The 9,714-nt window shown below is 46.0% G+C and overlaps 1 protein-coding gene across 5 annotated transcripts in view; it reads left to right on the top strand.

The window, feature by feature from the left end:
• Positions 1-947: 947 nt before the first annotated feature.
• Positions 948-9,714, top strand: part of RGS6 (regulator of G protein signaling 6) — a 548,429-nt gene continuing 539,662 nt past the window's right edge. The window contains exon 1 of one of the 5 annotated variants that reach the window (XM_041759142.1): positions 948-1,145. The gene's annotated coding sequence lies outside the window, so the exon portion shown is untranslated. The remainder of the gene's footprint in view (positions 1,146-9,714) is intronic. The other 4 variants (XM_041759146.1, XM_041759143.1, XM_041759145.1 and 1 more) reach the window with 4 other exon arrangements.

Genomic DNA, 9,714 nt, shown 5'->3' with positions numbered 1-9,714 from the left:
AAGAATACCCATAAGAGTTAATTTTTCTTGAAAATTCCTTTGTGGTGTTCCAGATACGAATGATCATAAACCATTCCAAATGCAGCACGTGGTGTAAATGCTGAATCGATAAAAATGACGAGGTCAGCCACAATATCCCTGACGATCGCGGTGGCCCGTTTTAATTTAGAGGGCGCCAGCTACATTTAAGCGGTTCAAAGCTCCCGGAGCAAACCCCTCCGGACCTGGAATCCCTAAGACAGCCCTGACTGACGCCGCTGAAGTTTCCAGACGCGGCCAGCTCTCGAGACCGACAGGAGGAGACTCCGCCTCGCTGAGCCGGGCTCCCAGTTGTCTGGGCGGCACCTAAACTGCCAGGAATTTCCAGGGTTTCCCTTCCTCGGGCGAATCACAGGCTGCACGGTCCGCGGCGCTGGGAGCAGGTGAGCGGGGCGGCGGCTCCCCAGGGACGCGCGCAGGTGCTTCGGCCCCGCCCCTCGGCCCTCGGCCCCGCCCCTCGGCCCTCGGCCCCGGCCCCTCGGCCCCCGGCCCCGCCCCCCGGCCCTCGGCCCCGCCCCCTCGGCCCTCGGCCCCGCCCCGCGCCGTGCAGCTCGCGGCCCAGGTGCCGGCGCCCAGGTGCGCGCGGTCCGGGGCTGCAGCTCCGCTCCACACCCGACAGCGGGCGCCCTGCGGCGGTTCGCGAGCGGCGGAGCTGAGCGGCTTCGCGAGTTGGGGCAGCTCCTGCGCCCGGCCCTGCTCGCGGCGAGAGCTCCGCCCGGCTCCGGCTGCCCTCCGCTGCGGGAACCGGCGGGCGCCGAGGGGGCGGACCGACCTCCGCGCGCCCCGGCGGCCCGGGGCGGGCGGGGCGGGCGAGGGCCGAGCGCCGGAGACCCCGAGCGCCCCGCGCCCCGCACCATGCGCCCCGCCGCGCCTCCTCGCCGGCGCCGGGCTCCGCTCTCCGCTCGCTGAGCCCCGCGCTCGCCGCCGCCGCAAGTCGCTGGAGAGCCGCGGGGAGACCGCCTCGGACGTCCCCTCCGGCCCGCGGAGGCTGCGGCCCCTGGTCCCCGGGGCTTCTCTCTAGCTTTACCATGAACCTGGCGCGAGCTTGGCTTTAGGAGAAATTCAGAAGCCGGAGGGCGAGTCAGTGCAATTCTTTGGTTGCCAAGGTAATTGTAGTTGTGGCAAAAACGGGCAAGAAACAAATGGGGGGGAAAGATGTCTTAAGACGGTAGCTCCCCCTCCCCCCCATTCATATGTGTTGATTTCATCTCATCCCCTGAGTGTGGACGCTGCCCATTTCGGATGCGTGACAGGTGTCGGAGCGTGTGTATGGGTGTGTGTGCAGTTTGGGACTGTAGAGGCACGAGCTTACATAAGTGGTTCGGCAAGCTGGCGTGCGGACTTGTGTGGGATGGGTGCAGGTCTGCATATAAATCATGTTCCCGGGGTTCTGGTGCCAAGCGCTCGCTGACTGGGTCCAGCGAGCACAGGGTGCGTGCTCTTAGGTACCTCCAGTCTTAGGATTTTGTGATAGCAGGTGGGGCACCTTTACCCCAGAAGCAGACGTTCATTAAGTTCTTCTCTGAAGAGGCTCGCCCTTTTGCAGTTTGGAGGAAAAGAAAGCAAGTGGTGGTGAGGTGTGGAGGGCAGGGTGGGGGGGGGAGGTCAGCCCTTTGGGACCTGCTGCAGGACAAGCCACGGTAAGGTATTCACGCTCTTAGGGCGACAGCTACAGTGCTTGCATGAAGACACCCTATCTACCGCCACTGTCAGGCTGTAGACGTGGCCCCAGGGAGACAGAAAAAAGTGACCCAGAAAATTTAACGTTGCTCAGAATGGAAGCTGTTGCATTTAATTTTATTTTTTAAATTTGATGGAGGAGGAACGTTATTTCTTGTTGAGAGGAGCGGCTTGTCTGTGTTACAAATCGAAGGTATTTTGGGGCTTGTTGGCTTGGGCTTGTTGTTCAGCACTGATCAATGCTTAGAAGCTGGGTCTGCCGGTACTTTTTAATTAATACCTTTTTAGCAGCCCCAAAGTAAGACTGCAGAAATAGGCAGCCTTAGGCAAAACCCCCACATTGGACCCTTGTCTCACCAGAGGGGGATGAGAGACGGAAGACTGAGAACTAGGCTTCTAAGTGTCTGTACGGAGTTACAGACCCAGCCACAAGTTTGTGTGCGTTCTGTCAAAAAGTGTTTGAAAGGGGACTGTTAGGTTTAGCTTCATGTTAACAGCGAGCCTCTGTAGATCAATTTGCGTAGGCAGGTGGGTAATTATATGGCGTGGGAACTGGGGGTTGGAGAAACTTTCTGAGAGTTGTACATTCTTTATGTTATTTATTATTACTAATTTATCAGTTTTGCAGTGGGTGAGACTGCTCTGTGAAAAAAAGTAAGCAGAGGACTGAGGGAAATTTAAGGCTCTTTGGCGATGCCCCTGTGTAAGTGAAAGCTTGCATGCTCAACAGCCAAACCCAAGATAATAAGTTCTTTCTGAGTTCTCTAATACTACTGTTAAGCGAATTGTTGCATAAGTCTGGTGATCTTAGATAGTATAAATGCTGAGGTATAATATATTATCCGCCCCCCCCCCCCGCAACTCATTCTTTCCTGAAAGCGTCTGTAAATTCTAGAAATGTCAGCTGTTGTAAGGTATTTTGGTAAAACAGGTAGCCGCTAGAATTTCCTCTTTCATAGTCATCACATTGGTTAACTTAACTTTCCTGCCTCATTTAAAAGGCTTAATTAACACTCACTGAATTTATTTTGCTCAGAGTTTCAGTAAAACAATGCTAGTTTTTCTTCAAGGGAATGAATTTGTCTTATCAAGTGAAACATTACAGCAGTGCTTCTGCAGCAGAAATGTCTCCTTAAATGAGACGGTTCTTATTTATTTATCTACTTCTTTATGGCTCATTGAGTAAGGTAACTGATGTAGATATTTTTTAAATGAGCAAACATTTCTTGAGAAAGAAAAACATCTTTTTTAAAGGGTATCAAGGACAATGAAATTTGCCAGTAATTTTGGATGTCTTTTTGTCCACAGGGACAGAATTTTATATGAAAGTAGGATCACTCTGTTTCTTATTTCTCTGATATTTTCCCATGCATTTTATCCCCTGAACTCCTAAGACATTGCCAGGAATTGCTGAACATTCTGTTTTGTGCCAGGGGTTAAACATCAGGGCGGTATGAGTAAGGAGCTATGTGTCACATCAACGTTTTTCAAAAGGGATGCTCTCAGAGATTTCAATAAATGTTTCTTTTAGCTTCACAGTTAGCTTATCTTAATTCATAGTGCTTTGAACCTAGGAAAGCATTTAACCTCTTCATTTTTAGTGCCTGCTGGAAGGAATGTATTTACAGAATTTCATCTTCATCGTAACATATGGCATGATATAAATAATTACTACACACACAGTATCCTGCTGTATGGAGAGAAATGGAATTACAAAATAAGGCTTCATGTTGAGTGATTTGGAGGTAACATTTCAAGAAGCAGTTTTACTTTTCTTCTTGATTACCAAAGTAATATACAACCATTGGGAAAAATTCAGAGAAATACAAAGAAAAAAGATCGTTTATAATTCTCCCCTGGAAGGCGAACCACAGTTGACACTTCTGCATACTGTATATTTTTCCAGATTTTATTCAGATCACGTTATTCATTGTATTTTTATACTTCTCTCCCCCAGCCTCCCAATTTTCAAGTCTTGTAAATGGAACTTGGATGTGTTAAAGGTTTGGGAAATTACTGCTAGTTTACTGGATGGTTTCAATAGATCAGATTTAAATTTTTGTTAGTGGTCCTTATTTTCAAAGACAGTAGTTTCTCTTCTGTTTTCTTTGAAAAGGGAAGGTTTTTTCCTTTGGGTTGGTAGTACTTGGGGTTCCCCATAAGATTTTGGGATTAAAGCATCAGAAAAGAAAAAGGATGTTGGCTATATGTAGAGTTGGGTGTGTGTGTGGGGGGGGCAGGTAACTGAGTTCCAGTTTCCATTTCTCCACCTCATGTGGCCTTTGGTCCATGGGCTTCTGTTTCCTCAAAAGATAAATGAAACTTTGAGATTTAGTTAATAAACTATCATACTTCTTATTTTGACATTTGATGACAATGATAGTTGTTTGAAGCAGACTTTTTCAAACACAAATGGCTGAGGTCAACCCCAGAGTTTCTGATGTAATCAGGTCTGGGGTGGGGCCTGAGAATTTACATTTCTAACAAGTCCCCAGATGATGCTGACTCTGACGGTTTGGAGACCACACTCGGAGCTAGATGATGAGCTCTTTGGGGGCAAGAATCCCTTTTTCACTTTTCTTTGGATCCATCTGCCTTGTACCCAGCAACGCACCTGCCAGTAGGACCTCAGTAAGCATCGGTTGAATCAATATTAGTTTTAAACATGGAGAAAAACTTTCTGAAATAGTCAAGATGAGAAAGATAATCATCCAGAATTTGGAACCATTAAGTCTATAGTAAGAGCAATAATCAGTCATGAAACCCAGTTCTTTAAAGTGCAAGGAAAGCAAAAGTGCTTATAAGTAGGCCGTTAAGATGAACATTAAACCTAATGAGTTATCTTAAATAATAGCTCAGAGTACCTGCTTGAAGTGTTACAAACTGCAAAGCTTATGAATGCTTCACTGTTGCCTTCCTGAGACCTAGAAGAGGCAATTCATTTCCTGCCACATGTACATTCCCTAAAGGGTGTGTCTATGTGTGTAAATTCACTATTAATTTTCCTGGCTACCAAAGCAGAAGATCAAGGAAGCAATGGCCTAGATTCCTGCCCCCGACCCTCTCCGAAAGGTAGAGCAATGCTCCTTAGAACATGGCAAAATGGGGACCTAAGACTTAGAAAAAGCATTAACCTACATAAATCTACAACACTGCTCAGTGGCAGCACCAGAAATCAGACCCAGGCCTGATTTCTGACTGACACCCAAGGATATTCTTCATCACTTCCCCCTACAGACAGGACACCGAGTGAATGCATTTGATGGCCTGGAGATTACAGCTGGCTGAAATACCCCCATTACAACTTTTGGTCATCCTTGTGTGGCTGCTTTGTGACTAGAAAATTAATCCTTCTACTTAGGTGTTAGAAACATAGGGTGCAGACAACCTCCATTGGTATGGATGGAGAGTTAAAAAGCGTAAATATTTGAGTAGGAACAAAGTAGATGTCACATCACCAGGCTATCCAAGTGAGTTGTGAGATGCACGGTCTTGGCTTTTGTCAATACTTAGTAAAAAAGGAAAAGTCATCTTGAAGTTTTTGCATGGTAGAGTTCTCTTATTCACTAGTACCTGCTCTACCCAGGAAACTATTTCCTTGCCTGGAGGGATGCACACCTCAGGCAAAGCCCTCTGAGATGAGCACTGCATGAACCTGTGTGAATGGGATGAAGTGGTGACAAGCCCTTGGTCACCTGTACCAGGCTTTCTGAAGACCTGGCCAGCCCCCCGAGCCCAGAGACCTGAGACTGGTGGGTCTTAAAGTCATACAACAGGCTATTAAAAACCCTGTTGATGGTGTCTCTGAACGTCAGTTTCCTCATCTACCAGACAGGAATAACCAAATGCCCCTGGAGGCTGAGTGGTTGGGAGGAAACGAGAACCTGCTGGCATGCTGCACAGAGGAGGCACAGTGACGCCAGGAGGTGGAGCCTGTCACACCAACTGCCTATTATGTAATAATTTTGATTAGAGTTGTTGGTTTGCAGCCCTGGGAGTTTCTTGGGTGTAATCTGAAACCCAGCTGGGTACAAGGAGGGCAAGGGGACAGAGGAAACAGGTCACTTCTGAATGGTAGGTGGCAGGTTTAATTAGCAAGGAAATTTACATATGAGCTTTGTCTGGAGCAGCTGCAAGATAATAGACCTCTATACTGTATTGCCTGCCGGAGTTGCCTGCCGGAGTCTTAAGGTTTTTATAGCAGCCTTAATGGGGTCCAGGTAGGCATTCAGTCTGGAGGGAGTTCAACAACACCTTATTCTCCCGGGGCTGTGTCCTTGCAGAAGGCTCCACTGTGGGAAAGGTGGGCAGAGCAAACATTCCAAGGACAAGAGGGCGTGGGGAGCCTCTGAGTGCCCAGGTCCAGCTCCTGGGTCACCAGGTGGTCACGTCCTCTCAATGACCTCCTCCAAAGTGAATCTCTTGGGAAGTCTGTATTTCAGGGTAATGGTTCCCTCTTCTGTTCCTGGGGACTTGCATTTGAGGCACTCCCAAATCCCTTGGAGAATCTGCTCCATAGTTCTAAGAGTGGATTTGAGAAGGCTCATAGAAAACAAGTGGCCCAGACACTAGGTGGAGAGGGTGGAATGGGAAAGATCTGCCTCTGCAGTCACCGAGGATGAGTCTGTTTCCTCAAGCCTAAAGGCCTCTAATGCCCACGGGAAGAGATGTGAAAATCAGAGACTGCTGCTGCCTGGCTGTGTCTCGTGCCAGATTGTGAGCCACCCTTGAAGCACCCTTGAAACACCTTGCGGTGTTTTTCGCCTCTACCCTTGGTATCTCTTACAGTGTTTGGAATAATAGGAGTTTGGTGAACATTTGTAGAGTTATTGACTTGTAGAGTGGCAGCTCGAGGTGGATGAATATGGGAGGGAGGATGAACAAGTATTGGTAGAGATGCATGGACTAGTCTGGGTGCAGGTGTGTGGGCAGGTGTAGGTGTGGATACAAGGTGCAAATGGTTATTACCCCCATTCTTATTGTTTACTTGATTTTGCCTGGCTAGATAATCTTGGATTGATGATATACTGAAGTCATCATCCTGGTTTGTAGTTATACACTAATATTTGTCTCACCCACTGTCTGTGGTCTGCTTTTTTTTTTAAAACCATGATTTTTATCCTGGATCCCACACAAGGCCACTCACATAGTATATGCTTGAGAAAGCACTTGTTTTTCTAAATAAAAAGTCGCCTGTCCTATAAAGTTGTGAATCTGTCTTAAAGCAGTGGACTGATAATTCTCCGCACTTGTAAACTTTTTGTAGATCACAGCCTCTTAGCAAGAATTAGGTGCTATTACTCCCATTTTATGGACAAAAAGACTGAGGCTGAAGAAGAGGTTCAACCACATGCACTATGTGAGATAGTTATTGAGTAGAGGGACACTGGGAGATTTATTTATTTATTTTTGTAGATATATATTTTTTATTGGAGTTTGATTTGTCAACAAATAGTATAACACCCAGTACTCATCCCATCAAGTGCCCCCCTTAGTGCCCATGACACAGTCACCTCATTCCCCTGCCCACCTTCCCTTCCACTACCCCTTGTTCATTTCCCCGAGTTAGGAGTCTGACGCTGAGAGATTTAAACCATTCAGATTTAAACCTTACCTTTCAGATCATTTTACTTATCTTGGAGAGATATTAGAAATAAACAGAAAATTTACAATGAAGGATGTTAATGACAGTTTAGGAAAAAATGCATGGAATTTTATAAGTCAGATTAGGTAGCAAATAGATAACAAAGCCAGTAAGTACAGTTCGGTGCAGAGGGAGAACATTGTATGATCAGACCTAGTAGAGACAGGCTTTGAGAAATAGGTGGAAATTTCATAGGTGAAGAGAAGGATAACAGCAAGCTTTGCAGGTAAAGGTGTTGATAATTGGTGAGTAAAGCAATTATTGTTTGCTTTCAGAGTTAAGAACCCATGTTCCTGGAAACATGGGGCCTTCTGACCCAGTTTTGATAGAAATATGGTTACCAAACAACACTTTTATTTTTTTCTAAAAGCAAACCAAGCCACCCATGTGTGATGATGAATGGCGTGTGACACTGAACCTCAGGGCTGGGAAGGTATCAGGGACAGGTGAGGACTGTGTTAAAGCAAAGGGTATGTATGTGCTGCTCAGAAAGCCTTGTTGTTGCCATTCATTTTTAGTCACTAGCAACTCATTTCAATTAGAAAAACATTATGTAGATGTACATTGCCCAGTCCAAGCCAAACACTTGTTTGAGCTAGCTTTGTTTTTCATGTTTGTGACCTCTCTAGGAGAAAAGCAACTTGAAAAAATGTCCAATGTATTTTTCCCTGAAGCTGCTATGTAAGTGCTACTGTATTCAGATTCCAAACCAAGCAGGAAGATGCCATTATATCATTTTGCTGACCATACATCCTAAAACAAAGACTGATTCAGCAGCTGGTCAAAATAGAAAGGATGCATTCCCAAAGAATAAATTTATTGATTATATTTTAGAATTTTTTTTTTTTTTTTTTTTTTTTTTTTTTTTTAGGGGAAGGCACTTTACCTTTTAGAATGGCAGATAGTTTAGGGGCTTGGCTGCTGGCTGGCTTCTGCCGGAACCCCAGGGTCTGTGACATTGCACAAAGTAGCTCAACAGTATTGATCTGCATTCTCCCCAAATGAAGAATAGGGCTGAGAAATTGTGAGTGCTCCGAGGGCATTACTGAAAGAGAGATTGTTCCTGGAAGTCTCTGGTTCAGGCAGCGTTTAGTTGGGGTGAGGGTGGGGGTTCTTCCACCAGGGCACAGTTTGCCTAAGGTCTCTGCTGTTCCTCCCTGCTTTTCGCCTGGCTTGTCCTCATCGGCAGTAGGTCCCACTACTGAACAGCCTTTTCTAGATGATGATTAATGAGGTATGACTCCTGTTTTCGAGAAGTTTAAAATTCTGTGGGGGGAGAAAAGAGAACCAGAATGTGGTAAGACAGGCACATGTAAATGGGATGGGGGAGAGATTTACCAAGAGATTTCATGGAATATGTTGGATGGGTGAATTGGACATTTGATAACCCAGGGCTTTGTGGCCTGCAGAGATGGGGGTGGGGGATAGAGGTAGCGAGGGTATGCTTGAGGCATTTCAGTGTAAATAAAAGGACAGAGATGAAAAAGTGGGCAAAGAATATCCCCCTCTTGAGAATCAGGTCCTTAACAACCCTTTAGGCAGGACAAGTCCATGTTAGTGAACTTGAAACTTAAGGGGATACAGGGATAAGGGAAATCTAGATGGTAAGCAATATTGTTTAATAAATATTTATGTTTACCGAAAGTAAAGAGAAAACAAAGTAGATTGTGAGTGACGTTTTCTTCACATTCTGTTGGTAATAGAGAGTGTGTCATGGTGAATTTCTAGTTGCTATTTTTCTAAGAGGTCACTCCCCTGCTGAAATGCTTGTAATGGTTTTGCTTTATTAGAGTCAATACACAATTCCTGTGCAAATAAATGAGTACTTACTTCCCTGCACGGTGTCAGGCTGTCTGTCCAAACATTCAATACCTTTTAGACTTTCCGACTGAGAGCTTGACCGCTGACTCCCAGATCTTCCTGTGGCTCAAGGGTAAAGTGGATGAATCTGGGATAAACCTCATTTAACTTGCTTGGCAGAACTGATTAGGAAGTTCTCAGATGTCTCACCCCAATGCGTAGGGTATTTAGCTTCGTGCCAAAGCATATGCTGTCAATTCCAGGTTTTCATTTCTTTGGCTTCCTGTAGCTTTCAAAAGCTTCTCTGCAAAAACCGCTTCCCCTGCCTGCCATCTGCCTTACAACCTCCCTCCCCCACTTTACAAAAATCTGTGCCTAAGCCCCAGTTTCTTGTATTTTCTAATCATCCATACCAGGAATGACGTGTTGGCTATCAAATGTGTGTTTGGGAGTAGATTGGTTTAAGTTGAACTTGGCTTATTGGTAATTCTTGGATGGGGTATGTTTCCCGAGGTTGAGATTGGACATGCTGTTGGCCATAGGAAGATGGA

The sequence above is a fragment of the Vulpes lagopus genome, chromosome 6, assembly GCF_018345385.1.
Source record: "Vulpes lagopus strain Blue_001 chromosome 6, ASM1834538v1, whole genome shotgun sequence".
Classification (NCBI taxonomy): domain Eukaryota; kingdom Metazoa; phylum Chordata; class Mammalia; order Carnivora; family Canidae; genus Vulpes; species Vulpes lagopus.
The sequence above is the reverse complement of the archived record's forward strand: the minus strand, read 5'-3'. Positions and strand labels throughout refer to the sequence as shown.